The sequence below is a fragment of the Felis catus genome, chromosome D3 (assembly GCF_018350175.1).
Source record: "Felis catus isolate Fca126 chromosome D3, F.catus_Fca126_mat1.0, whole genome shotgun sequence".
In the NCBI taxonomy this organism is placed as follows: Eukaryota; Metazoa; Chordata; class Mammalia; order Carnivora; family Felidae; genus Felis; species Felis catus.
The window spans coordinates 91,767,922-91,783,132 of record NC_058379.1 but is presented as its reverse complement, the minus strand read 5'-3'; the positions used below and the strand labels follow the sequence as shown (position 1 = coordinate 91,783,132).

At 50.3% G+C, this 15,211-nt stretch overlaps 1 long non-coding RNA gene across 15 annotated transcripts in view; it reads right to left on the bottom strand.

Annotated features, from left to right (window-relative positions):
• The window catches only part of LOC109493526, a 45,469-nt gene extending 31,394 nt beyond the window's left edge, over positions 1-14,075 (bottom strand). For 6 of the 15 annotated variants that reach the window (XR_006587760.1, XR_006587756.1, XR_006587762.1 and 3 more), the window contains exons 1-3: positions 12,894-14,074; positions 11,503-12,125; positions 9,134-10,346 (exon numbers count right to left, since the gene is read on the bottom strand). This is a non-coding gene — a long non-coding RNA (uncharacterized LOC109493526). Of the gene's footprint in view, positions 1-9,133; positions 10,347-11,502; positions 12,126-12,893 lie in introns of those variants that run through there. The other 9 variants (XR_006587759.1, XR_006587757.1, XR_006587763.1 and 6 more) reach the window with 7 other exon arrangements.
• Between the last annotated feature and the right edge of the window lie 1,136 nt (positions 14,076-15,211).

The following is a 15,211-nucleotide window of genomic DNA, read 5'->3' as shown; positions in this document are numbered from 1 at the left end:
AAACTTGTGTGACTTCCAAAAAGTGTCCTCAAAACACAGCACTTCCAGGGACATTAAACTAAGTCCTCACCTCACACCACCCCTTCTCTAGCAGGACCCGGGAGCACGGTCTCTATTTCACCTCCTGCAGCCCTTCCAGGGGGAGCCAGCTCTCACCCTCCTGGCTCTGCTTGCCCTCACCATGCATCCCATCTCTCTTCTCTGCCTGTCTCCCCCGGGCCTTGGGACATGTTTTTGCGATGCACTTCAAGCCCCCCACTCCTGAAACTCCTGAAGCCTCACCTCTGGGCAGCCCACCTTCGCCATCTTTGGCAAAGACAAAGTTATCGTGCTTTTAAAATCTCTCTCAGGGTGCCTGGGTGGCTCAGTCAGTTGAGCATCTGACTTCGGCTCAGGTCACGATCTCGCGGATCATGGGTTTGAGCCCCACATCGGGCTCTGTGCTGACAGTTCAGAGCCTGGAGCCTGCTTCGGATTCTGGGTCCCTCTCTCTCTGCCCCTCCCCACTCATGCTCTATCTCTCCTTCAAAAATAAGCATAAGACAAGACAGAATAGAATAGAATAGAATAGAATAATCAAAAAAATCAAATCAAATCAAATCAATACAATACAATACAATACCATCAAATAAAATCCCTCTCAAAATACGCGCCACCCTGCTTTCTATTCCCACTGCTACTGCCCATCTCCGGGCCCTCGGCATCGGATCGGGGTCTACACGGTGAAATGGCCTCTCATCTGCCATCCCCGCTCCAGCCTCCCGTTCAGGACAGGGCTGTTCTCTAAAACGCAGACGCAATCTTGCCATTCTTCTGCTTAAGGGCTTTTGGTGATTTCTGGAGCCTTCTCCGCAATCTCTAAACCTCTCAGCCTCGTATCTGAAGCCACAACACCAGTCTTTTCTTGTAGATCTCACACTTTTCTTATATTTCCATTATGGGCTGAATTTGTCTCCTGAGCCCCTCAGGAAAGATATGTTGGAGGCCTAACTCCCAGGACCTCAGAATGTGACCTTATTTGGACACAGGGTCTTTACAGGGGTGATCCGGTCTCAATAGGATCACTAGAGTGGGCCCTAATCCACATGACCGGTGCCTTTGCTAAAGGAGGAACTGTGGACACAGACGTGAAGAAGGAAGAGGTCAGGAAGCCTGTCTAAGCCCAGGGTCACGGGAGACGGTCAGAAGCTGGGACACAGGCACGAAGCAGACGGCCTTTCACAAGTCCGGAAAACAGCCAACCTGCCGGCACCCTGACCCTGACTTCCAGCCCCGGTGCAGAGTGGGGGGGGTGGGGGGTGAGCCGCCCCAGCACTGAGACAACCCTTGCTTCTGGGCCACCTTTTCATTTCTCTCATGAGGTCACGGCTCCACGTGGGTGCTCGTTCACTTCCTCCCTGGACCTCTAGCAAACTTGTACTCTTCAGCCTCAGTTTCCCTTGCTGCCCCGTGCGGGAGAGACCGCCTGAGCTCCTTCCCCACCCCCACGTTCAAGCCAGCCCCCACCAATCCACAGAGAAGGACGACTGCTCATCATGTGGGCCCGAACTCCGAGCATTCACGAGGCCGGGTTTGGGGGCAAAGAGGCTCGGCCGCGTCTCCCTCCCCCAAATGGGAGAGTCAGCGGCCAGGAGCCCCCTGCCAGCCTCCTCTCCATGTGCGCCTGGAGCTGCGGGTCAATGCCCGTGGCGCCACGTGGAGACCTGGGACCCGGCAAGATGTCAGGATTTGGATACAGACCTGGGGAAGGTTGACTCCTCGGCTTCATCGGAGCGCCGCACGGGGCTGCCGCGTGCAGCTGAGGACACAGGTCATTCTGTAACTCTGCCAGAGCAGGGGACACAGGGGGATGGGTACGGCCAGATTCGATCACTCCCGGGTTTTTGTCGGGACTGCTGTTAAACCCCCAGGCCCTCTACGGTCCCTGGCGTGCCTGTCCTCCCGGAACTTTTCACTCCTTTCCTCGCAGGCTCTACCACTTTGCACACGACTCTTCTGTAAGACGATCCGATTACCGTTTGGTCGTGTGTCTACTGGAGTCCTTACTTTTGCTCTTTGGCCCTCCCCCAACACTCACTCCCCAAGGCTGGACTCGGAGCCCCGGGAAGACAGGGCCCATTCTGTGCCCATCCTGGTACCTGTGGACACGAGCTCCACGCCTGGCTAACTCGTGTCCTCACCGTGGGGCTCGGTGGCACGCGGTACACCGCAGAATCGAGCGGAAACACAGCAAGGTAAAAACAGAAGAGTGAAAGAATGTGACATGGATGGTCCTGAGCAGGTCGAGGGTGGAACTGGCAGGGCAGCGTCTCTCTGGGACAGAGCCCCGGGCCCCAGGCACAGCCTCCCCGTTGAACCTGGACGAGACACACAGAACAAGGGTTTTCGGACCCTGGACGATAAGCATCACGGGCCAGAGATCTGTGCGCGAAGATGGGTCCCACCACTGCCCTCGGCTCACTGCCTGAAGAGACAGGGTGGCCGCAGTGCCAGGAGGGAGAGCCCAAGCAGCGCCCAGTGGTCCTCCTGATGCCAAGTCGGGGAGACTGAGGCACAGAATTCCCAGGTCAGAGTGGCAGAGAGGACAGACACACACACGGGTGTGGAGGCCCCACCTCACAGTCTCAGCGGGGTACTGACGAGCACACGCAGGTGAGGCCCAGAAAGAACCACTGGAAAGGATGGGACGGAAGATTCCCGGAGCTCACCCGCAGTGGGGACTGGCTCATGTCCACAGTGCAGGGGGCACTGAGCCTACTCTGGGGCTACCATCCCGGAAGCGAGGCACCTTAGCCCTGAACCAGGCACTCTTTCCGTTCAGCCTAACGATGCTTCAAAGCAAGACCCAAAAGGATCAAACGTTTCCAAGTAATCTGTGTCCCAGAATTAAGTTCAAAAATATTGGAAAGAACACCAAAAAACCCAGCACCCAGAATCCAAGTGTTTTTTTTACTTCACTTTTTACTATTGAAATATCCCATTCACCCACATGTTCCTGCAAACTTCTCTCTCACATGAGAAGATGGCACCATGGATACACCATTGGGACGTCCCTGAAGTTGTTAAGGACAGACTTGCTTTGATCTGTCTACACTCTCTCCACGGGCCCCTCTGCCAGGGGCACGCATCCTTGGAGAAGACGTCCTATAACAAACGGACACTCACACCTGACAAACTTGAATGGATGAAAATAACAAAACAGAGTATCTGAAATTCTAACTGTCCCAGAAAACACGGGAACAGCGCCCATAAGAAATTTCTGCCTGGCGGGTGGGGGGTTGCCTGGGTGGCTCAGTCGATTGAGCGTCCGACTTCAGCTCAGGTCATGATCTCGCAGTTCGTGAGTTTAAGCCCCACATCGGGCTCTGTGCTGACAGCTCAGAACCTGGAGCCTGCTTTGGATTCTGTGTCTCCCTCTCTCTCTGCCCCTCCCCTGCTCACGCTCTGTGGGTCTCTCTCCTTCAAAAAAAAAATAAACATTAAAAAAGTTAAAAAAAAAAAACAAACAAATTTCGGCCTGGGGTCTTGGCCTCATGAGCACCGATCCTGAGCAGCCAAAAGGAGCAAATCTTGGCGCCTTCTTCATCTTGCCCGGTTTCTACTGCACCAGTCAAGAATGGCCCAGATTTACTATCGGGATAATAAAAAGAGCAAAATAATCATTCTAGCATGCGTTTATCTTATAATCATTTGCAAACTGCATCAACCACAACACGGTTGTGTTGTTAATATGAAGAAAGGCGAATATGAAGTCCTACGGTAAAGAAACGTAAGACGCTATCACTGTATCGACGGGAAAGGGGTGTCGTCCAGACAACTTTCTATTTCCGGAGTTTAAGTATTGGTCTGTCACGTGGACTTGAAATGTCACAGGCTGTGCCTGCTGCCACCAGTTTGGATGTGCCACGGGGGGGGGCTGGCCTCTGACAGCATAATCCAAGCAGCACGAAGAAAACCAAGTGCTGAGTCAATAGAAACTCATGCCGAAGTTGTGGTGGTCGCACCGGGTGGCTCACTGATACCTCCCTTGGCAACAGCCAGCTGGATTTTTCAGTCTTTCTTCTTTTCTCTAAGTGACCTCAGCATGAATCATGGAGGGCAGTCTGCATTCAAATGGAGAAACTCTCGATCCTAATGGACAAGATGTCTCTTTAACCCCTCAAAGATGGTTCGACTGGACGTCTGTGGGTCCCACGGAGGGATCCGGGAATGGTTAGAAGAGTTAACAATGGGAAGTGCACACGTGGAGACCACCAACCTGCTGGCAGCGTGTGAGCCCAGAGAACGCGCTGGGGTCCCCACCCAGAGTTCCGTGAAGGCCTCGTCTCCTGGCTGTTCATTTCATCCCCTCGGCCAGTCGCCTGCTGGATTCCTACCCCGGAGAGAAGCAAACCAGCCAGATGCTCCCTCCTCTGCTTCACACTGGCGCACCCTCCAAAGGCTGCTTCTTCTCTGCCCTCACATCCCCCCAATTCTGCCGCTCCTACCCCCCCCCACCGCACCTTGATGAGGGACCATAAGGCAGGCTGAGGGCAAAGTACAAGCTGGCACGCCCCTCACCCCCAGGTGGGACAAGTGTCATAGTCCTCAGGCGCTCCTGGCAGTCCAAGGACAAAGGGAAGGACAGAAAACAAATGGTCAAACGGATAAGACTCTCCATCAGTTTACAAATACCTTAACAAATTATAAGAAAAGGATAATCTTATCAATAGCCTAATCTCCAGGAACTCCCTACTGTCTTAAGGACAATGCTTTGTGAGAGGGAAAAACAACCCCCAGTTTGCCAATCCCTGGGCCTCAGGTATCTCAGGAGTCCTCGTTAGCACATTAAAGTCCTTCTGGAGGCCTCCCTTGTGCCTTTCCCTCCCCCAACCCCACAGTATATCACCAGTCACTCCTCACAACCCCAGTGGAATGCTTTCTGCCCACGGGTCCCGTCCCCATGCTTTAATACAATATGCTTGCACCAAAGATGTCTTCGAGAATTCTTTCTTGGCCGTCAGCTCCAAACCCCACCACAACGCAAAACCTCACCACCCTTGCCCAGCCACCTCCTTGGTGCCTTCTCCACACCGAAGGGAAAGGAATAGTGTGTGAACATCACAAGGGTGCTGGCGTGGGGGAGGGTCTCATCATCAGTCTTTGTTCTCTGTGTGGTCCACACACTAGGAGCCTGTCAAGAATGTAGATTCCCAGGCTTGCCCCAGAGCTCCTGAGATAAGATCCACATTTCCACAAGACACACAGGTCATTTGTGGGCACGCTGATGTTTGAGAAGCACTGGGCTAGGTGACTCTCCCTACCCTTGGGACTAAGAAATGTTAGTGACTGTGGAACTAAGGGCAATTCTGGGGGGAAAAAAGGCAAATTGGACAAAAATACAATGGAGAGAAAACGAGGAGGAAAGAAGGATGGAGGGAGAGAGGGAAGAAGGAAAGGAGAGAAGGAGGGAAGGGAGAGAAAAATTAAGGAAGATGGACGATGGGAAAGGGAGAAAGAAAAGAGAGATGGAGGGAGGAAATGTACATGAATAGGATTTATATTAATTTGCTTACATGGATATGATTCTGAATGATCGAGGGGTGTTAACAATGGCCAAGACTTCAGGTCTAACCAGAAGACGCAATTAGCATTAACTTGTTTTCTGGTCATTCAATTTAATAAGAAGCTTAATAATTGAAAGGGTTCCTTCCTCTTTGCAAGAATTGGGAGAATTATGAAAACAATGGGCCATTACCCTCAGATTCTTACTGCTATCTTCGGAGGCTATTTTTTCCCTTATGTAACTTCAGGTTGGTAACCTTTCCTTTGTATTTGAACAAAAACGGGGAGTGGGCTACCTCACGATATTGTACTGTGTTTAGAGATGCTGCCTCCCCCATCCCAGTCCAAGGATTTTGAGACAAAAGACCCATTAGAAATGTACTGTGCCTCAGGCTTTCCTTCTCAGAACTGCTGGATCAATGGGCCTAGCACTTCCAAAGAAACAACAAGGCCCAACTATAGGCAAGAACATTATATTGATTTATAAAAGATATAAAAAATTTACATGACATGAGATTCCATTTACAAATATGGTTCCACTTACCTTTGAAACAACGAAAGGACCAAGACAGGGAACAAATTACTGGTTGCCAGAGATAAGGAGTGGTGGGGGGTGGGGACGAAAGGAACGGCAAGAGAGAGTGCTCTGGGTAAGGGAACCGTTCTGTATCTGGATTGCAGTGGCAGTTACGTGAAAACACACACGGGATAAAATGGGCTAGATCCCCACACCCACATCTTGCAAACATCAGTTTCCTGGTTTTGCTATTGTACCATAGTTAAATATGATACAGCCGTTGGGGGAAACCGGGTGCGGGTACACAGGACCTCTCTGCCCTATCTTTAAAACTTGCTGTTAATTGCAGATTATTTCAAAATACAAATCTTGGAAACACTACGTAATCTTACACACGGCATGAGCTCAACCACACAAACAACTGCATTTGGACAAAACATAGTGAATGCATTCTTTATTATTTTTTACCCAAAAAAGTTAGACACAACCTTCCAGTGCATCATCGACATCATGGAATTACAACTTCCACGGCACTGTTACCTAGTACCATTGGAATCTGTTTCCTTCTCTGGTTCATAAAATAAAAACCTAGCAAGAAAACGTTAAGTTATTAGTAAGTAACAAAGCTACAGGAAATGTTTACATTCTGGCTTGGCGAGCCATTCCTCTTTTTCGTAAGCCAAACACTTGTCCTGATTTTAAAGCACGTCTTGACGCACAACTGCACTAACACAGAACGCGTTTCTTGTCGGGCACAGTTCATTTTCTATAGAAGTGGTAGCATAGAATTAGATAAAAAGTAGGTCAGTTTTACCCAGAAGATTATAACTCTATAGGGTCAGAGATTTCGATCAGATTCATTTCTTACAAGGAAAAGTATAACAAGTACATCTTGGGGGATATGAAATTTCAGATCTGCCGAAAGAAGTAATTTTCTCCTTGTGCCACAAATAGTTCTTTTCTGGATCATATGACCCACAAGGATGTAATGTATTATAGCTGACAATGTGGCCTCAGCCTAGTTCTCAGACCAGTATCTTTTATTTTTTTAAGTTTATTCATTTATTTTGAGAGAGAGAGACACAGAAAGGGAGGGAGGGACCTTGAACAGGGGAGGGGCAGATGAGACAGAGGGAGAGAGAGAATCCCAGGCAGGCCCCTTGCTTTCAGCACAGAGCCCCACATCGGGCTCAAACTCAAACCATGAGATCATGACCTGAGCTGAAACCAAGAGTCAGATGCTTAACCAACTGAGCCACCTGGGCGCCCCAGGCCAATATCTTAGTGGCCTTCACACTATTACTCTACTGCACTTTTTCTCTACCCATATATTTTTTTCCTACTTTGAAGCTCAGCTTACTTAAAATCACAACCTTGTATATAAAAGTCAGCTTTTCTGGGGGCGCCTGGGTGGCTCAGTTGGTTAAGTGTCCGACTTTGGCTCAGGTCACGATCTCGTGGTCTGTGAGTTCGAGCCCCGCGTGGGGCTCTGTGCTAACAGCTCAGAGCCTGGGGCCTCCTTTGGATTCTGTGTCTCCTCCTCTCTCTCCCCTTCCCTTGCTCATGCTCTGTCTCTATCCCTATTTAAGAATAAACTTAAAAAAATTTTTTTTCAACAGTTTTTCTGAAAACACTACTTTAAGTTTAGTACTCTATTTTCACATTGGTATTTGCAATGCACCGTGAAGCCAGCCACCTCGAAGAGACCCAAACAGAAACTTGGCCCCAGTTCATATTCTAAATAACCAAGTATCGATCAGTGTCATAGTTCAGAGCTCCACCCGTCTGAATACTAATTTTTTTCCATCCACATTCTCATTTCTCTGATCAGTGACATCTTCCAAACACAGATATTTCAGTGAAAGGTTGAGCCATAAATTTAGTCAGCTCTGTTTCAGTTATCTGTGCCTTCCAAATCTTCTTTGACACAAATTGCAAAAATTGCAGTGTTTAGAACACGCTGGGATCTTTTACTGCCTGGCTCTTATCACAAATGTCTGCCCCAAAACGTGCTTATGAAGGGCATTCCCAAGGAACAAATTAATGTTGCTCTAGTCCTCCCTAGATCTGGTACATCTGTTTTGCATTCCATCATAATTTAAAAATTTTAGGGTAGGCAATGTTCTGGTGCAGTCAAATTGCCAGGGGACTCCACAAAGCCCTGAATGCTGCCAGGCCGTTTGAAATAACATGTCAGTGAGTTTGCAAAGACCTACTTTTAAAATACAAATGGGGTGAAAGAGACTTCATTCGCTCTGAGTCAGGTCCAACAAATGAGGCAAAAGAGGACCATCAAAGACTATGAAAGCAACAGAGCACTGAGGCACCTACGGCCGGACTCCCCCCAGAACTGCGGGTACTTGGATGGAAAGCCCTATATTTACCGCCCGCCCACTCTGTGCCAGGTAGTACGCTAGGAGCTCTGCGTACATCATCAGCAGTCTAACGGGCAGATACTGTGAACTCCCTTTTACTAACGAGGAAACAGGCTCAGAGAAAAGTAACATCTAAGGTCTCAGATCTGGCACGCGGCAGAACAGGGATTAGGTCTGGATCTTACGGGCTGCCTTTCTGCTCCTCCTCCTGTCCTGGGGGTCAGCAGAGTAGGCCTGGGCGCCAAATTCCACCTACCCTCTCTTTTGGTAAATGAAGTTTCACCAAACTGCAGCTGGGCCCCCTCACTCGGGCATGGCGTGTGGCGGCTTCCGTGCCGCGGAGGAGCTGAGTAGTTGAAACTGGATGTTTACTATCCGGCCTTTTGCAGGAAAAAACGCGCAGGCCCCTGCCCCTTACAATGCGACCTTCTCTTTTTTTTTTTTTTTTAATTTTTTTTTTCAACGTTTATTTATTTTTCGGACAGAGAGAGACAGAGCATGAACGGGGGAGGGGCAGAGAGAGAGGGAGACACAGAATCGGAAACAGGCTCCAGGCTCTGAGCCATCAGCCCAGAGCCCGACGTGGGGCTCGAACTCACGGACCGCGAGATCGTGACCTGGCTGAAGTCGGACGCTTAACCGACTGCGCCACCCAGGCGCCCCGCGACCTTCTCTTTTGAGGTCCTCCTCCGCTTACCTTGTCCTCATGCAGGAGTCCTAGACAAGTCTGCAGCAGGTCCTAAGACAGTGGCTCTCACACGCTCCCGGAGCCAACAGAGACAGCCTCGGGAGGGCCACTTCACGTGGTTAAATCACCATCACTGGGCAAGGGCCCGCTCAGAGCCAACCCTTAATTCCCCCCGAGGCTGCTGCCCAGGGACCCCAGCCTCAGACGGCCACTCTCGGATGACCCGTCGTCAAGGCCGCCCGCACCGTAGAAGCACCCGGACGAAGGCAGGCCCGCAGCAGTGCTGTCGCATCGGGCCTCCCTTTCTGCCAGACGCCGTGCCCAGAAAGTGTGCAGGTGCAGCCATCTGCCCCAGATGCCCAGGGCCGCGCCTGTGGATGGACAGTGGAGTGGGACAGCCGAGGACCACACGTGAGCCTTATTTATGGGTCACTCACTTGTGTCGGTGGCCGTTGCTGCTCGTGTGCAGGACCGTTTACATGTGAGTTTGGAGACCGGCCGTCCAGAGATTTATGGCACTTAGCACTTAGAAGAGGAAGCTGTAAAGTGCCTGACAGAGCGGCTCTAAAAATTAAGACTTCTACTTCCTGAATCCACAGGCTGAAAATCCTTAAATCCTGTGGCCTGGCTGGGCTTTCCTCCTTCCGCACTGGACCCGTTCACGTGTAACACTGGGAAAAAGGGACAAGAAGAATTTAACACAATCTTGTCTGTGAACCTTCCTCACTCTTAGTTCTTGAGATGAAGTAGAACATTCCAGTTTCATGGGAAGCTCATCAGAAGGACATCTGAGAAGGGACGGAGGTGCAGAGAAGAAGTCAGGCATCCTGACAGCAGCCCGCAGTCTCAACATGCTGAAGATACTCTTGGTAAGAGCCTTCTTTGTGTTCAGAGAGATCTGAGGCCACATTCTGTCCTTGATATATACTGACTTGACTTATGTTCTAACTTAGGTCACGTATAAATTCTCTCCGTCTCGGTTTTTCAGCCCACAGCATTTAAGGATTTGGTAAAACAGAGAGTGCTGAGCCAAACCTACGACACGGTTCCCTTTCTTTCCCTTTGGCTCTCTCTTCCTCTAAACCGGCTGCGCCAAGGGTAAGACCGCAGGCCTTGGGACATCTGAAGTAACGAAGTATAAAATGGCGGGAGCGTGAGGCTCTGTTTATTTATGGACATCGTTGGCTATTCAGCTTCGTTGACCATCGTCTAACCTGATTTCCTGCAACACAGAAGACACTGTCTTGGAGAACTGCTCCTTTCTGGGGTGGGAGGAAGTATTCTATTCTCTGCTGGGTTCTTTCTGCTCCGAGTCAGGCTCCCTCCAGACCTGTCCAGGGCACAGGCCAGAGTGCCTCCAAGGATGCAAGCGTGGAATCAGGTCAGTGTTGTCCACGTGTCAGTTTAGGCGGAAGAAACCCTCTCAGAGAAAGCAACCTGACAGGGTGCGTGGGTGGCCCAGCTGGTTAAGCATCAGATTCTTGCTTTGGGCTCAGGTCATGAGCTCACAGTTCATGGGTTCAAGCCCCATGTTGGGCTCCACAGCTGGCAACGTGGCGCCTGCTTGGGATTGTACCCTTCCCCCGCCCCTCCCCTGCTGTGTCACAGACACACACACACACACACTCTCTCTCAAAAACATCTAAACATTAAAAAACAAACAAACAAAAAAGGCAACTTGACATGCGGATGGAGAGAAAGAGTAAAACAGACCACCCCAAACGACAGAGAAGACACAGGACTGATATCCTGTCTTTGGAAGGCGTTGCAGTTCCTTCGTTTTGGGTGCATTTGATATTGCGGGAACTTCAAACATTTTAAGGGGCTGCAGGCCTGTGAAGCCCAGAATCCGGAAGCCCTAGAAATGATCCAACTTCCCCATCCTGGCCTGACACTCACTACTTCCTTTCCCCTGTCACCTCCGTGTTTTAATGCTTCATAACCCAAGGCTCACATCTTCAACTTTTCCAGGAGGTCCTGCTGAAAACAATAGAACCGGAACTATAAACCTTGGGGTTGTAATTTGGGTGTGCGGCCACCAGGTGGCAGTGGTGTCTCAGTCACAGGCTCCAGGCCCCTTTGCGAAATGCTTCTATGAGTGGGGCCCTGGGGCCAGGAGTTTACACTGTAGGTATGGACTTCCCCACAAATCTATGAGCAAGTTGAGACTCCAGCAGTGTAAGCCACTTAGCATCTGGTGGCTCACGAGCAGTGGCTCAGGATGCAGACAGAGTCCGGGTAGGGGGGTTCAGGCGAGACTCAGGGTGGCAGGGTGGCTTGGGTCCAGCCTGCCGTAAAAAAAGCCCTACCTCCTTCCTCGGAGCTAGGTTTTAAGAGTTGAAGGTAAAACAGTAAAATTTATCTGGATGAATTCTTACCGTATGGTCAGTGTTCCCAGAGCTCATTCAGACACACGTTCTAGAAGGTTCCTCCGGTTTCTTCTAGGTTCTTTCCAGCACGCCTGGCTCCCTGCGCCCCCAAATCCGCTCCTGTCAGGTAGAAGGCAGGCAGGCGCAGGCCTTCTCCGCCCGGGCTGCACGACGAGGCCGCGCGGGCCGGATGGGCATCGGTCCCCAAACCACGCAGGCGGCAAGCTCTTCCCGCCACCAGGCCAGCCCGGCCCGCAACCGGCCCGCAGCCCCCCGGCCTTCCCGCCTCTGGGGCCCCTCCCCGCGCAGCCGCAGATCGGGGCTTGTGCGCGGCCGCGTGACGTGATCACGAGCGGCCCAGTCACGTGGCCGCAGCCAGCCAGCCAGTCCTGGGGCCGCCCGAGGCCTGCTGGGTAAACGTGGCGTGTACCTCGCCCGCCTTCGGAGCCGCAGGTCCGTGGTTACGTCTTTGTTTCAAAGAATTCTGCCGCTGCTTTCTCCTGGGCGGCCCCGCGTGGCGTCCGGGCGGACGGGTTCAGGCGAGCAGAGGGGCGTGTGAGAGCCGCAGAGAGAAACGGGAGAGACGTCGAGGACAGGCCCGTAAGAAGAGAACGATCTGGAGGCAGGCCGTCCTGCCAGGTGCCCACGTGGGGTAAGGAGAGAGGGGAGAAACGGATTTGTGGCTTTATTTTTTAGTGAAATCGCTTTTGGGCATCCCTACCGTCCACCGCATTCAAGTGCACACTTTAACCCTTCGCAACCCTTGCTTCGAGTACAGCCCCGCCCCCCACCCCGCCTCCTGCATTTCAGGGCTCTCAGGGCCGTAAATGTCCTGTTAGCCACGGCCTTCTCTTGGATTTTTCCTTTGCCATCTTGCGTTGAAAACAACGCCTTAAAAGGGAGACAGGCTGAGATTTCTGCAAGACCAGTTTCATCTCAAATTTCTCACCCACAAAGACCAGGGAAAGTGGGCCCCCTTAATGGGCAGGAGCTGACACTGTGACTTATTTTAGTAAGTCCAGGATGTTCTTCACCAAAAAGCTGTACATCCTCCTCTTCGAGCCAGGAGCACCACTATCTTGAGACCACAGCTCATATTTTTAGGAGGGAGCAGAATGCGGCAGCCAGGGCGAAGGGCTCTGACGTTATCTAAACATTTGAGCTCAGGTCCTTATCAGCGCCAGACCTCCGAGTGTCCTGTGCTCCAGGGATTGCTCTCTGAACATTTGAGCACAGAAGGCAGGGTTTGCTAAGAATGAAAGCCCATTAAGAGGAGCCAAGCAGGGAAAGAAATTTAAATTCCAGTCCTCTAAGCAGCTTTTTGCAGAATAGCCCTCTTTCCCAAGCTTCCTCATTTGCAAGAGAGGACTCCTCAAGTCTGCTGAAGACCCATTTCCTACCTCCTTGCTGGGGGTGCTGGGCCCCCCGCCCCCAGAATCCTCTCCCATCACCCCGAGAGCCACTCTGGGAGGACCCAGGACCGTGTTGCCAGGATCACAGAGTTTGTAAGAAGTTGCAAAAGTAAGATTTGTGTGTGTGCTCTTTTTCTTAAAGAGTTTCCTTTCCCCAGAAGTTGTAACAGTCCCAAGTTCCACAAAACTTGGATCCGAGCCTGCTCTTGTGTTAACGAAGGCACACGGAGCAGTGACTGCACCCCCACGATAATGATTAACTGGGTTACAGAAAGAAACCATTACAGCTTTTTTATCTCTTTTGATCAAAGAAGAAAATCAGACGTTATTAACACTGTACAGACGGATCCCCTCACCCATCTTCCTGCCCCTCCTTTCCTGTGTACGTCTGACAGGCACAGACAACCATGAAAAGTGACCTGAGTGCCCACGGTGAAGCATGCGGAGAGGAGGTGCTCACTGGCTGTTTTCTTTCAGCATTTGGTGTGTAATTTACGTGTGTGAAGCATATTCCTCCTTACTACTTGTACTCCAAACACAAGTTGGAATGAGAGCAGAAGAATATACATTTTCTACAGCTAAAATAAAGTAGTGTAAACGTATTATTTAATTTTATCGCACCCTTTTAAAGTTATATGTTTGCAGTAAACAGCACATCGGCGCAGTGATTGTACATATGTATGTGGATTCAATAAATGATTTGGGTAGGTGCTCATTTTCTTATATCTGATAGATATGCACCATCAGAAGTTTGGAAATCATAGCTTTAAAGTATCCTATTAATACCATCTCCATTCAGTAGAAAGGGAGCCAGGGCAGAAAAATATGCTTACTATTTGGACATAGTATACTATTCAGACTTGACTGAATAATAAGTCCTTAACTCTGACCATTAGATTCTGTTTGGGTTCAGTAGCTACTCCTTCAGAATGCAAAGCTGGGATCACAAGCTGAGTCAGCAATGGACCATTCACACCTTAGCATGAATTATTCCAGTCACTTCTTCTCTATCAGCAGTCAGACACCATTGAAAATGGAGAGTTAGGAGGAATGAAAGAAAAGGAATCCGAGTTACTGAGTTTGGATGATGGGAAATTAATCTGAAAGGACAGGTTTCATAGGACACCATCCTGGAAGAGCTCTCTTACAAGAAGGTGTGCATGGCACCACATGAGAGAATTGATGAAAGAGGAAAGATGGGAGCAAGAACTCTAAAGACCAAGTCTCTCAACTTTCATTACTGTCCACACTGTACTCACTCCTGCACCCTGTACCCCAGACCATCTCTGGCATCCCATTTTAAAATATTCTATTTCAGTTATCTCCGTAAACAATGAAATACTTGGCCTCCACCTTCCAGATGGATAGATGATTCTGGAAGTAGCACAGAGGTGCTATATCAGACTGAACATCCTGACTCTTAAGTTTGGAAATATGACTGCCCCCCTCGTGGGATTTTTTGGAGCTTCTGATGAGTACGCATCTTGAATCAGACAGCTCCAGGATATTAGAGCCGAAAAGACACTTAGAGAATGTGTAAAACTTCCGTTCACGGACATGGAGAGCAGATCAGAAAGACTGCAGGGAGCAGGCCTGGGGAGGCCCTGGAACTGGGATTCCTATGTCATCCTTCCCTCTCAGCCAGAGTCTCGTATGAGAGCCTGAGCTTCCCAAGCCTGTGTCCCCACAGAATCCCGTTCTGGGATCGTATGTGTTACTTGAGATAACCCATGTGCAAACACTTGCCCCCGTGCGCCACGCGTCATCATATTAGCCCTGAATACGTGCTTCCTCTGCCGCTCTTTGGCTCAGATCACGAGCTAGTTGGGTATAGTCCTGACCTGAAAAAAGAGGCGTAGGGTGTACAGGCCTGTGTGTGTTGATTGTAGAGTCTCACTGTAAGGAGAGCAGACTCCGTTCTTTTCCTGAGAAGCAGGAATGGATCATCTTCAGTTTTCCCTCTTTTAAAGCTACAGATATTTAAAGACTTTGGAATAAGAGACAAATTTGTCCAAAGCTGGTCCTTTCAGCTGGGGCTCCCTTATAAGTGGCTGCGTTCACAAGGAGACAGAGCTGTTTACTGTGCCAGTAGAAAAAGTCAGCCCGCCAAGAATATGGTGGACCCAGGGGCCCTTCCTGCAGTGGGGTCTCACGGGGCCCCTGCATCCCCGGTGAGGCAGCTGGAGTCCACCCTCCAGAGCAGAATCAACTCCTACTGAAACAGATGCCCACCGCTTTAAAACATGGCCCACAACTTAGTCTGTTGTCACGACAGGATTGTATTTATTTTGGTCTGATTTCTTTTA